Source organism: Balaenoptera borealis (genome assembly GCF_965194805.1).
Source record: "Balaenoptera borealis genome assembly, chromosome: X".
In the NCBI taxonomy this organism is placed as follows: domain Eukaryota; kingdom Metazoa; phylum Chordata; class Mammalia; order Artiodactyla; family Balaenopteridae; genus Balaenoptera; species Balaenoptera borealis.
In genome coordinates, this window is record NC_138881.1 from 90672745 (window position 1) to 90687210 (window position 14466).

The 14466-nt window shown below is 45.5% G+C and overlaps 1 protein-coding gene across 1 annotated transcript in view; it reads left to right on the forward strand.

The window, feature by feature from the left end:
- Window positions 1-12597: 12597 nt before the first annotated feature.
- Window positions 12598-14466, forward strand: part of CLDN2 (claudin 2) — a 32802-nt gene continuing 30933 nt past the window's right edge. Inside the window, exon 1 of the mRNA XM_082377534.1 lies at window positions 12598-13484. The gene's annotated coding sequence lies outside the window, so the exon portion shown is untranslated. The remainder of the gene's footprint in view (window positions 13485-14466) is intronic.

Consider the following 14466-nt stretch of genomic DNA (forward strand, 5'->3'; position numbering starts at 1 on the left):
GATCTTACTATTATTTATTATGATGTACTTTTATGGATACTTAACTCAGTTATCATCACTTGAGGACTTCCCTCCTATATTAGTTAAGGTTCAGTTGCAGAGAACAGAATTCATTCTCATTAGTTTAGGCAGGAAAAGATTTATTACCAGATATTAAGTGGCTTACAGAATTACCAAGAGGACTGACTCTAAATTGCGCTTTCAAGAACAATTTCCAAAGCTATTACCACAGAACCAGGCCACCAAGGGGGTTGCTAATTCTTGTGCTGTTAGGAAACTGCTACTTCCTACCCCATGATGAAAAGCCAGCACTACAGCTGCTACTTCCAGAACCACGCTCCGCCTGCTATGATTTATACCAGCAAAATGTTTACCAGCAGAAATGGCAGAAGCATAGCCCCCACCTCCCTTCTGCCATTTAAGTCTCACGAGTGTGCATCTCATTGGCCTGTAATATCTCCAGAATCTTAGTTGCAAGGGAATCTGGGAAATGTGCTCTTAGCTTTTTAGCCCCTGCAGTACAGGAAGGCACACTAAGAGGCTGGAATGGACATTGAGCACTATATTTGCTTCCTCTTGCTGTGTAACAAATTATCACAACACACATTATCTCACCATTTCAATGCGTCAGGCCTCTGGGCTCAGCTTAGCTGGGTCCTCTGCTTAGGATCTCATAAGGCTGCAAAACCAAGGTGTCAGCCAAGCTGGTTCTCACGTAGAGGCTTAACTGGGGAAGAATCCACTTCCAAGCTCACTCAGGCTATTGACAGAAATCATTTCCATATGGTTATAGGTCTGGAGGCCCCAGCTTCTTGTAGGTGGTCTCCTGGAGGCCACCCTCAGCTCCTAGAGGCTTTACTCAGCTCCCAGCAACTGCCCTCAACTTCTTCAGGCTGCCCAACTTTGCCGTGTGGGCTTCCCCCAAATGGCCACTTACTTCATCAGTCCAGCAAGGAGAGTTTCTAAAGCAAGTCTGCTAGCAAGGTAGTGTCTTATATAATAAGAACCTAGGGGCAGGACAGGAATAATGACGCTGATGTAGAGAATGGACTTGAGGACACGGGGAGGGGGAAGGGTAAGCTGGGACGAACTGAGAGAGTGGCATGGACATATATACACTACCAAATGTAAAATAGATAGCTAGTGGGAAGCAGCCGCATAGCACAGGGAGATCAGCTCGGTGCCCTGTGACCACCTAGAGGGGTGGGATAGGGAGGGTGGGAGGGAGACACAAGAGGGAGGAGATATGGGGATATATGTGTATGTATAGCTGATTCACTTTGTTATAAAGCAGAAACTGACACACCATTGTATAGCAATTATACTCTAATAAAGATGTTTAAAAAAAATAATATAATCTCACAGTAGTGACATATCCCCTTTGCCATATTCTGTTGGTTAAAGGCAAGTCACAGGTCCCGTGCACTTTCAAGGGGGGAGGATTGCACAAGGGCATGAACATCAGGAGGCAGGGGTTATAGGGGGTGCATTGTAGAGTCTGTCCACCACAAGCATCTATGTTATGCACCTCTTTTCCCACGCAGCACACCCTTCTTCCCATACTTCTACATAAGAGCTAATAGCATCAGTGGTATGCTGCTGCCTGTCATAACATAAATCTCCCCCATACCAACAAAAATGCACTAATCTCTCCTAAGGGAAAATCCAAGTTTCTGTTGGTCACTTGGATCCATCGATGGGTAATGTCCACTCCTCCTAATTCAATCTCAGTCCCATCTTGATATCCTGTAACGTGTGGACTACAAAAAGTTAACTACTATCAACTCACCTTATATAAAATAGTAGAGGAGAAGTAGGGAAATAAATTGATTACTCTGTAAATTATGTACCTAAAAGAGAAAGGCAGAAACTATGGGTAGCTACTGCAGTCCTCATTTCTGCAACTGGTCATCAGACCATAGTTGTGTTTTATTTATTTATTTATTTAAATTATACAATAAATTAACTACTTTTTGGTGTACAATTCTATGCATTTTTAAGGCAGGTATGTGTTCCTGTGACCATCACCACAATTAGAATACAGAGCACAGTTAGAATTCCCTCACCCCATAAAACTCCCTCATGCGGTCCATCCCTTCATAGTCACCACTCTCTACCCACCCCTAACAACCACTCATCAGTTTTCTGCCCAACATATAAAAGACCAGGTGTTTGCTTTCCCAGAATCCCTGCCCCTTGTAGCCATGTGACCAAGGACTGGTTAATCAGATGCTTCTGCCTGAATTTCTCAATCTATAGCAAAGCAGGAGGGAAAGTGGAGAATACATTCTGGTGGCAGTGGTGGCATCTCCACATCAACACTCTGGTTCTGAAGTAGGACTTAAAGTGCTTGTGGATGCCCAGACTTTATCCCCCCTTTTTGGGGGGGGGGGAGGAGATTCTTAGTGCATCTGTGAGCCCCAACAGTTCAATAAAGTCTTTTTCTGCTTTTGCCAGCCAGAATCTATTTCATTGGCTATCTAAAGTAAGATTGATACATGTGACAGCAGGAGCCCTGTAGCACTGAATCCCTCGAGGTCAGGTAAGCAAATCATCCTGGTAGCTACATTCCTGGGCTTCCAATCACCAGCAGAAGGGCATTTTATCCTTAATCTCACATTATACTGCAGCTTCCATTTCTGTCATCAGAACTACACCTTTTCCGCCATCCCAAAAGCACCAAGCAGTAGATTTCCTAGCCTCTAATTCTGTTTGTCTTCCTTTGAGGGTAATGTCTTTTCTTTATGGCTGCTTTTAAGATCTTGGTGTTGCCAGTGTTCTGCAGTTTCTTATGATTTATCTAGCTTTTAGAAAAGTCATGTTTGGCATTGATTATTAAATTTTGATTATCAACTATCATTCTCCAAGACCTGCATACCTTTTGCACAGGCCAAACAGGCAAGTTAAATGAGGATGTACTAGAAATCACCTCCCACCTCACATACACACACACATCCTTCAGATCTTTGGTGGGCACTCATCTGTGTGATTTCCCCAGGGATACAGTATTGACAGATACGGTGAATTCTACCTGACCCTTCCTACCGTAAATAGCCCTTATTACACCGGTCAGGGAGCAAAAGTGGTAGGTCTGCCAGTGGCTGAGTATTGCTATTTCAAATATTCATTCATAAACTAAGAACCATATGATGTACTTGCAGATCCTCTGGACCCATTGTAGATGGATTCAGGATAAAATTATATTTCTTAACTCCATAAGCCCTGACTCCGACCAATGGATGACCGTTGTGCTCTAAACTCTCCCCCTGCCCACAACACTAGTCCTGGATGAATGTGCACTCATAGTGTCCAAAAGACTGAGAAGTATGAGTGTTTCCAGTTGCCCAGTGTATTGCTACCCTGGTAAATGACCACAGCCCCCCCCCCCTGGCTAGAAGGAAAAAGGAAAGCTAGGAAGAAAATCTACAACACATGCTTATGGTATTGCTTCCTCAAGGGTACCTGGCTTTCCCTTCCAGGGCCTCTGGGTGTGTGAACTGACTCAGATCTGCAAATAGGTGAGACTCATATCGAGCAGGACCCTGTGGGGCTCCTGGGCACACAAAAGCCTTCCTGTGTCCCCCATTTCTTGATTACAGGAAATAGGCTTCATTCAGCCTTCATGACCTTCCCTGGGTTCCAGGGAGCAGGTTCAAACAGTTGCTAATCAGGGAAGGGAGGGGATGCGGAGACAAGGAAGGAACAGTCAAGAGAAACAATAGTGTAGCCTTGGGGCACAGTCCTGGTTCCCCCTCGAGGGACATATATTACAATATCTTTGAGCTGTTTTGCAGATACTGAAACCACCGCTAGGTGGGAGAAGTTAACTGCTGCCCACAAGCACGTAGACCCCAGACCAGCTGGAACCAGAAGGCTGATGATGCTGACGACCACTTACTTCACCACCAGCCAATCAGAAGAATGTCCACGAGCTGATCACGCCCTCTTTGAACCATTACTATAAAACTTCTCAGTACCCCATCCAGGTCGGGGACACACAGTTTGAGGGCATTAGCCCGCTGTGGCCCCCTTTGCCTGGCAAAGCAATAAAGCTATTCTTTTCTACTTCACCCAAAACTCTGTCCGAGATTTAATTCAGTGTCTGGGTACAGAGGCAGGATTCGGCTTCAAGAGGCCATGAATCTCCATCATAATAACTCAAATTAGATCTTTTTTTTTAACATCTTTATTGGAGTATAATTGCTTTACAATGGTGTGCTAGTTTCTGCTTTATAACAAAGTGAATCAGTTATACATATACATATGTTCCCATATCTCTTCCCTCTTGTGTCTCCCTCCCTCCCACCCTCCCTATCCCACCCCTCTAGGTGGTCACAAAGAACCGAGCTGATCTCCCTGTGCTATGCGGTTGCTTCCCACTAGCTATCTATTTTACCTTTGGTAGTGTATATATGTCCAATTAGATCTTTATTCACCAGAGAGAACTGTTTTGGCTATGCAGATCAAGTAGGAATTAGTAGGTTGCTCATCTATTTCCATCTAAAGGCTCTGAAGAACAATTAGCCATTACCAAATTTCTCTGCAGGTCAAAAACTTTCAGATTACTTCTCTGACCATGCTTCTGTCATGTTTACCATGCTCACCCCATCTCTGGTCATTAAGTGCTGCCGCTTGTTCTTTGCTATTCTAAGATCCCATTATTCTCATTGAAATTAGCAAATTACTTTCAGTGGCAGCATCTCTCATCTCTATTTCTGGCCTACTCAAGACTACCACTGTAGCATGTTCCAAGAGTGATAAGGCTCCTTTCATCAGTGTATTTTTCAATGTCTTGGGGAAGAGAACATCCCCTAGGTCCTGTTGGGGGGACATGGTTAGGATGTAGGTATCCTACATGTGTCCTACATGTAGGTATCCTACATGTGTCCTACATGTAGGTATCCTACATGTGTCCTACATGTAGGTATCCTACATGTATCATAAATGTATTGCAATGTTTCTACTTCCTTAAGCCTTTGGAGAACTTCCTCTACATTATACCAAGGATATCTGGCATATCAACTTCATTTACTATGGGCTAATTTTCAGCCTTGGCTTCAATCAACCAAGCAAATAGAACCACTGCCAATTGGGCAAGCTAGTAATTGAATCCAGAACCTCTGGTAAGTATTCAGGTGTTAATATATTTGGCCCAATCTAAAATTACATTCCTTCCTCCAAGGTATAGTATCCTTAAAATACGTTCCCACACATATTCTCCAAATTTCTGCCATTATAAGTTAGCAAGCTTTTGCAATTTCCTCCTTCCAGTTCAGACTTATATTTGTATCCTTGGAGCGTACTGTGTTCTAACTCTAGTTATAGGTCTGGAAACAATGAGAGGTGGTAGGGATGGTACATGAGGAAAATTAGCATTCCCTTGCAAGTAACCTGAGGATGTTCAGGCAAGGCAGGACCAGCCTCATTAAACTAGGGATGCTTCTAGGGCAAAGAAGTCTCATTGGTGAAGTACTTAGAGTCATCTGAATTCACCCAAACATCCTCGTTTCTATTCTGGGAGGTCTCATCTAGCCAAACACATGCCCTTACTTTCCCAAAAGTGACACCTGGAAAGGCTGTGAGTTCAATGTATATTGCAATTCAAAAACCCATAGGATAAGACTCTAATTTTCAGCTATGTGAAGCGGAATCTGGCCTCTGTGCCCCGACACTAAATTAATTCTTGGAGACAGAGTCTTGGGTGAAGTAGAATAGAATAGCTTTATTGCTTTGCCAGGCAAAGGGGGCCACAAGGGGCTAATGCCCTCAAAACTGTCTGTCCCGACCTGGAGGGGGTAGCGAGAAGCTTTATAGTAATGGTTCAAAGATGGCATGAGCAGCTCGTGGACATTCCTCTGACTGGTTGGTGGTCAGGTAAGTGGGAGTGAGCATCATCAGCCTTCTGGTTCCAACCGGTCTGGGGTCTTTGTCAACAAGAGATAAGAGAATACAAACTTACTGTCCTCTGTTTCTTGAGCTGGGAATTTAAATCCTAAGATGATTGCCATTTTCTTTTTTTAAACCTCTAGAGCACAGTTAGAAGTTATCCCACTCCATAGTTCTTGAGTTCATCATTAGTGCCCAAATAATCTGTAGTAGCAGCTACTTGGACCATCAAGCCTTGCGTTCAATAGGCACTTCATTGTAGATGCCCACCGGTGATGATTTGATTGGTTTGCCATTATGTGTCATGAACTACCAGCATCTCATCTTCTAATACTAACAGAATTATCACTGCTTTCAAATCCAATCAGGCTATCTAATCAATTCCAGTTCCCCATTTTCTTTTCTTTTTTTTTTTTATAAATTTTTATTTATTTATTTATTTATTTTTTGGCTGTGTTGGGTCTTTGTTGCTGCATACAGGCTTTCTCTAGTTGCGGCGAGTGGGGGCTACTCTTCGTTGTGGTGCGTGGGCTTCTCATTGCGGTGGCTTCTCTTGTTGCCGAGCACGGGCTCTAGGTGCGCGGGCTTCAGTAGTTGTGGCTCACGGGCTCTAGAGCGCAGGATCAGTAGTTGCGGCACACGGGCTTAGTTGCTCCGCGGCATGTGGGATCTTCCCGGACCAGGGCTCGAACCCTTGTCCCCTGCATTGGCAGGCAGATTCTTAACCACTGCGCCACCAGGGAAGTCCCCCCATTTTCTGGAAACATTATTGCCTCTGAGCACTCCTGGTACTACATCCTTCATTGGTCAGGGTTCAGTTTCAGAGAGCAGAAGCCACTCTAGCTAGTTTAAAGAGGAAGCAATTTATTACAGGGTATCAATGGCTATAGAATTATATTTAGGAGGGCTGAAGAAACAGATGCTATGTTGAGCCTTCAAGAATGATTCTTGGGACTTCCCTGGTGGCACAGTGGTTAAGAATCAGCCTGCCAATGCAAGGGACACGGGTTCGAGCCCTGGTCTGGGAAGATCCCACATGCCGCGGAGCAACTAGGCCCGTGTGCCACAACTACTGAGCCTGCGTGCCACAACTACTGAGTCCACGTGCCACAACTACTGAGTCCACGTGCCACAACTACTGAGTCCGCGTGCCACAACTACTGAAGCCCGCGCGCCTAGAGCCCGTGCTCCGCAACAAGAGAAGCCACGGCAATGAGAAGCCCGCGCACCACAATGAAGAGTAGCCCCCGCTTGCCACCACTAGAGAAAGCCCGAGCACAGCACCAAAGACCCAACGCAGCCAAAAATAAATAAATTAATTAATTAATTTAAATAAATGATTCTCAAGGCCACATCACAAAACCAAGCCATCAAAGAGTGCTGCTATCTCTCCATACAGTCAAGAAATTTCTGGCTCCAGAGCCATGTCACTATTGCCACAATCTGGTAGCCATGACTACTGCCACCAGCTCCAGAAACATGCCACATATAGTACAACCTGCACCAGCAAAATGGGTGCCACATGCACTGCCTCTTGACTCCCATGTAGTTAATGACTGGACCCTGGGACTTCTGCTAACCCTCCTGCAGAATAACTAAACGTCTCAACCGCTATGCTTGGCAGCAGAAATGAAGCAAATGCCGTGTTACACCTTCCAAATCTCATGTCTGTGCATCTGATTAGCTGCACCTAAATCATATTCAGAATCTCAGCTGCAAGGAAATCTGGAAAGTGTGTGTGTGTGTGTGAGTGTGTGTGTCTTTATATACTTTCTATCAACTGCATGACACACTAGGATGAGGGTAGAATGGAGTTGAATACCAAGCTACCATATCTACCTCATCAAAGATTTGGTATATTTGCCTTGAACCCCAATTCCAGGATCATAGGAAATTCAGAGTTCTTTCTGTGATTTTGTCTCTATTTTCTTGTGTTTCTCGGAATCATTCTCTGCTTCTAAATGCACACAGGCTTTCTGGTGCCTCTAATCAGAACCTGGCCAAAAACTCCACCCTTCTCACCATCTTCTAAAAGAAATCAAAATAGAATAAGTAGTACATGACGATTTTTGTATTTTCCCTCAAGATTTGTATAGGAGAGAAAGTCCATATCAAGGAGCACGTGGCCATCTGCCATCTTACTGCTCCTGTCAGGAGCAGTGGACTTTCTCTCCTATAACCTCACAAATCTTGAGGGAAAATACAAAAATCGTCATGTACTACTTATTGTATTTTGATTTCTTTTAGAAGATGGTGAGAAGGGTGGAGTTTTTGGCCAGGTTCTGATTAGAGGCACCAGAAAGCCTGTGTGCGTTTAGAAGCAGAGAATGATTCCGAGAAACACAAGCTGTGGTACTTTTAATAATTTTATTTTTATTCCCATTACTCTCCTTTAATCTTACTTTTTATGTTTCATTCAGCAGAAGTTTTGGTCAGTTGGGATGTCTTCTACCATTTTTACTGTTGTTCTTGTGCCTGCAGTAATTCTTTTATAGATTATTTGTAATTTTTTCCACTATTTTAAAGAATTTTTTAAAATTTCCAATATCTTTTTGGAATTTGAATAGCGTGAGTCCTTAAGGTGGTTTCTAGAAAAAGAATTCATTTTGCTAACATGCTGAGTACGTTTGGAATGGCATAATATGTTCATTATACTCATATGGGAAGGCAGCCTAGCTTTGGAGAAATAGCATGCATTGGGGATTTTGTAAGCCATTGCCAATGGCAGCTACCAAACGTCACCACCCCCAGCAATTCGAGCAAAGCTACTGCTCCAATATGCACAGTTTTGTACACAGAGCCTATTGGACAGCTTCCCCAAGTTGATTAGGAAATGGAGTATCCAGGAAAGTTGGGCAGACAGAAAAATGGAAATATTTCAGCTACCTCTAGGAGTGAAGCCACGAGCTTCAGTTCCTCCAGTAATTTATCTGAACGGCTTTTATGCCAGATCTCCAAGGGTTTCTCTCAGAAATGTCTGGGGTTTATGCCTGCTTTTTGAAAGGCAGACTATTATACTGAAGTTTCTTTCACAGGGCTTATTAAAATGCAAGTCTATATAACATTTTACAATTTTCAGAGTGACTTCATCATCTAACTATTCACTCAAACCTCATTTCCAGCAAACCTAAAGAGGTTGATAGGCTAAGGACTGTCCCCATTTTAGAGATGAGGACACTTGGTCAATAGTCCAACGTATTACAGAACCTGAACAAGTACCTGAGTCAAGTCTCCTGATTCTGCCGCTCTTTCCTTCCCACAACACTGCCCCTACCTCAGAAACTACTAGCCATTAATAAAATCTGATACGTTTACAAACAAGGGATTTTTATCGTAAACTTTTCTTACCTATGGAAATTGTCATCAGTTTTCCAAAAGTGCTTGGTAATTAAACAAGTTTCCATGGATCAGTTTAAGCAGGGGACATTCTCACTGTTAGCCCGAGGCAAAGCCCCTACTCCCAGGCTCATAACTTCATGACATAGTCCCGTCACTCCTGGGCGTCCATGAAAGAGCTACACACAACTAGAAGCTCAACATGAAATTTGAATTTAAATTGAAGTTGCTCCCCAGGTCCTCAGAGGACCTCAGGGGAAGGTGAGGAAATGGAACAAGTACCCCCTCTCTGTCCAGCGTAGGCATGGGCTGGGACAAGACTCTGACCCTGGGCAAACCTTCCTAGGTGTTGTGGGTTGAAGGAGGAGATTTCATGGCTGAATCCCACCGCTCGCCCTTCTTCTCTTCCAGGCTTTCCACTGTGAAAGCTGTATGCACACAGAACGATTAGAACAGCAAGCAAAGTGTCATTTATTAATAAAAGCTTGATTCGAGAATTCAGCATACACTTGGTAACCTCTCCTCCACTCTTTCTCTCTTTCTGTTGTAGGTTTCTCTGGTTTAACAAATGATTGGAAAACACAACTTAAGCTACTCCTTCTCCTCTGAATCTGAGAAGCTAAGGTCTTCAGAACAAATATGGCCTGTGCCAATCATCCAGAGCAGGTGGACCCAACAATATAGTCACAGATGCATATCACTTTTCACTGTGATGACCGTGCTCCCTGGTACCCTAATGATTGATCTCAATCAGATTAGCAGCTCTTAAGCAGGAAGATCTAAGAAAGAGGTCTATCAAACACCGAAGGAAAAAAAAAAAAAAAAACACCGGAATCGTAGGTGAAAAAATTTGCTCTCTGCCATGGACCAAGAGTGAAGTGTGGAGAGAGGGTTAAAAATGTTCCCTTTCCCTAATATGAGAGAGAGTACACTTGCTGTTCCACACATGTCTGTTGGGGAGGGGTTGATTTTGATGCTGCCTCCCTCTCAGGTTGCCATGGTAATGACAGAGTGAGGAGAAAGTGACAGCAGAAACAGAAATTCAGTGCCACTCAGAGATCCAGTGCTCCAGGAGGAAGTAACAAGATTCCCCTCATAGGAGAAGCAAGCTTGCCAGGGTTTCCAAGTAACATAGGGCCCGAGGAGGAGGTCTTTGGGCTCAATGATTTGTTATCCCAGTAGGGCTTGTGCTGCTGCCAGTGTCTCAGAATGAGAGGAGCCCAGCCTCTGGTACTGACACTCAGGCATGCATTCTCTACCCCCCAGAGTCATGTCAAATGACACCGACCGCTATTACCATACTGCTTCCCTTAGTGCCTGCAAACAGGTGCTGCCATCGGGACCCACGCGGATGACACACATCAACACCTCCCAATCTTTGTACTGACTCAGGGCAGAGTTGCCCTTCTGAGCCCCTGATGGTTCTGTCCAACCTGAGATGAGTGGCTAAATCAAGTTGGCTGTGAGTACAGGACAGCAGTTAATTTCTCAGCAGTGCCCGCAGCTTGGCTGGGGAGATAATGTTCATCTCTCCTCAAACCTGTCATCTGACATTTAATTGTATTATTGGCATGTGTTGGAGATGTGGCTGTCTTGGGTCACCAGTCCTAGTAACTTGCTGTCATTTCTTTTAGGAAAATAACATAGTTTGACAGTTTATTGGAGATACAGCCCTGGCCTCGGTAGAAGCAGGAAACCTGTTGTCAGAGTGCAGTGATGTGGCTTCCAAACAATAAAGCTGTATCCTGGGTTATAGACGCGTCCCATTTAGCCGGAGCTCAGGGCCCTGGACGACTGCAAGCGTTGGTGGAAAAACCCTGGACTCAACATAAGATTCGGGGGTCCAGTCTTGGCTCCTGTACTGACTTGCCGTGCAACCCTGAGCCAATCACTTCTCTTCCCATCATATTCAATTTTCTCGTTGAAAAATGGGAATATCTCATGGGGAGTAGTAAGAGACTCAAATGAGATCATGGAAGTCAAGCTGCTCTGAAGTGCAGAAAGAGCCCAGCCTGTGTGTAAAGCAAGCTTACTAACATTCACAGGATAGTGAAGGGCAAAGATGTACAGTCCGAGGCACTTGAAAGTATCCCTGGAGAAAAGCAAGTGTCTTAGCCCACGTCTTGCCCACAAGCCTTAGGTAAGTGTTGACAGCGCTTCCCTCGGGGCAAGACAGCAGGCTTGGAGGCACCAGGGGCCTAATAGAGCTAGATAAGGAAGTCAAGAGGAGTCAAAGATGTATTTACTGAAATGACAGCATGTGTCAAAAAAAGAAAATGATTACATATATGCACACATTAGATATATGTGTACACACACCCCACACACACAGATATATTATCTCATATCTGTAATGTGCCAAGTACTCTGCTAAGTCTTTTACATGTATTGTCTCATTTAATCCTTACAATTACCCTGTTAAATTAGTATTATTATCATCCCTATCTTATAGATGAAGGAACTGAGGCTTACAGACTAATTTGCTATTTTGGCCATCATCATTTAGCTAGCAAAGAACCAGTATTTGAAACCCAGGTGTAGTGTGACTCCAGAGCCTGTTCCTATAACCACCGGGCACTAAATTGCCAGCCATAGAATCTTCCGGGTGCGTGGGCCCCCTGATCCCTTGCGCGGTGCTGTCGGTCCAGGCTCAGGTTAGAGCTCAACCACTAGGGGGCGCTGCCTCCCCTGCTGTTAATGGACAGCGGTTGAATTGCTTAGGGACTTGTGGGAGCTGGCCGTTCTCTCCCAGGGATGGAAGACTTCTGGAAGAACCGAGAGCCCGACTCCAGGTTGTTCATGGATTCTCCCTCAACCCCTTTTAATTCACATTTGGCCCCAAGCCCCAGACGTCCCCAGTGATGGGGCTAGAAATGCCTTTGCATGACAGTTTATGTGCTTCTCTTCCATGTAGGCCACAGGAGACCAGGCGAGCTGCCTGCCCTTATGAGACTCTCAAGGGGGATGAGTAGAAAGGTAGGAGGAGCCAAGTGGTTAAGAGCCAGCACTCTGTAGCTGCACAGTCCCGGGTCTCCCCCAGCTTCCCCACTTCCTGACCTCTCTGAGGTCACTTCACCTCTCTGAGCCCCCATTTCCTATCTGTAAGCATGAGGGTAGCACACCCACCCTGCTGGTGTTTGATGAGCCTTGTTCGGGATAAAGCATGTGCGGTGCCGAACTCGGTTCCTGGCTCATCTCGGGAGAGCTGGGCCGTTGGTAGTTTCTCCTTCTGGGCCCAGACCCTTCAGCCAGAAGGAAGCTCACCCAGCCAGGGCCGGGTCCACACAGAGGCTGCACAGCGCTGAGGGGCGGGAACAGAAGTCCCTCATCCGCCTCTGGCCTCTGGTAGCCCTGTGCCCCAAAGAGCCCAGGCTGCGTGAGAGGCTGCCACTGCCCAGCAGGAGGCCCCCAGCTATCCCTCCCTCGGTGACACCTTTCAGTGGCCCTCAGCTCTTCCTGGCCCAGAATTGTTCCTAATGTCTGAGTCACTTCCCTCCAGCTGGAATTGAAACCTTTTCTCTCCTGCCCTCCCACAAATTTAATCCTTCACCAAGCCCTGTAGATTCCAACTCCTGAAAGCACTGGGGCTCTGGAGTGAGACAGAGTTGAATACTGGTCTTGCTGCTTATCACTGGTGTAACCTGGGCAAATGCTGTAATCTCTCAAATCTTGGCTCAGCCACTGATTCATGGTGCGACCTCGAGCAGATTCCTTTACCTCTCCGGACCTCAGTTTGCTCATCCATAAAATGGGGATAATAATAGTACTTATGTCTCAGGGTTGTTGTAAGGATTAAATGAGGTAATAACGTAAAGTGCCTGGCACTTAGAAGGGGCCATGCTCCTAGCAACCTCCACGCAAACACACAAACCCAGGAACAGAAACCTAACTCTTAGTTTTCTCATTCATAAAGGGGCATAATAACGGTGTCGCTCTCCGAGGACTGTTGCGATTATAGTACTGTAGGAGATCATGGGGGTAATGTGAGCAGCAAATGCCTGGCAGAGGGTGTGGCTACCACTTCCTGAGGACTCGCTCTTTGCCAGGTTTTCTACCTGGGTTTGTGTGCTTGCCTGGAGGTTGCTACAGGACTTGCCAGCTGGGGAGTAAACCCAAAACATAGTAACCAACACCAGGCCCCCGATAGGTCCAATCAGTGAACTCAGGCCACCTAACAACTTTGTTCGGGAGGATTCACCACGATTTTACAGCAGGGGCCTGGGGCGGAGAGGAGACAAACTGCCCACTAGATAACCACACAGGTACAGTCCGCGGGGAGGGGAGAGAGGAGGGGGTTGGTAACAACCACTGGGGTCGGGGAGGGGGCTTTCCTTGCCCAGAGAAAGAGGAGAAAATAGGCAACTCTTTTAATGAGCATGTGCAGTATGTGTGTGTGTGTGTGTGTGTGTGTGTATGTTATAATCAGGGACGACAGAGACGGAAGTGAGAGGGTTGAGTGCACAGAGCTGACCTTGACACCTGAGGGGAGTGGGCCTATGGAGAGAACCAACAGTGGCAGGTATTTGAACCCAGATACATCTGTCTCCAAAGCCCATGCTATTAATCATTACAATATTAATGCCTGGCACAGAGTAGGTGCTCAATAAATATTTGTTTAATGAAGGAATTTATACTGCTGCCTCTTTCTGGAAAGTTTTCTCTCTCCATCTCTACCTGGGCCCATCCTTCAAGGCCCAGCTCAAATGAAGTCTCACACTCAACCGATTTGCCCTCTTTCGGTTGCTATGGGTTGGGGGAAACGGGAGGCAGCAGTGCTGGGATGAGGAAGTATGGGGCACTAGGATGGGCCAGCTAGGGTGGAGCCAGAGGAAGGACTCAGTTTTGCAAAGATTTTTTTTTCCCCTGAGTTTGTGCACTGGATCTGAAGTTGCTACAAGGACTGGATACACCCATAACAAGGTAACTCACACTGGGCTCTGATTAGTCAGAACGGTGAATTCCAATCACTTAGCAACCATGTCTGGGGAAGAGGATTGGAAGCCATTTCAGGGCAGGGGACTGGGAGGAAAATGAGACAAAATGGCTGCCACTGAGCAAAGGCACATGCGCAGTATGGGGGAGGAGGGGGGAAGTCAGAGGAGCTCTTTCTGAGTTAAGAATTACTGCTCCAAGGGTTTTAGGGTGTTTAAGCCACTGGGGATTTAGGGATTTGTAATTCTATGCTATATAATACCCTAAAACCAAGGATATTGGGATTCCAAGGATTTTAAACCTCTACTACCT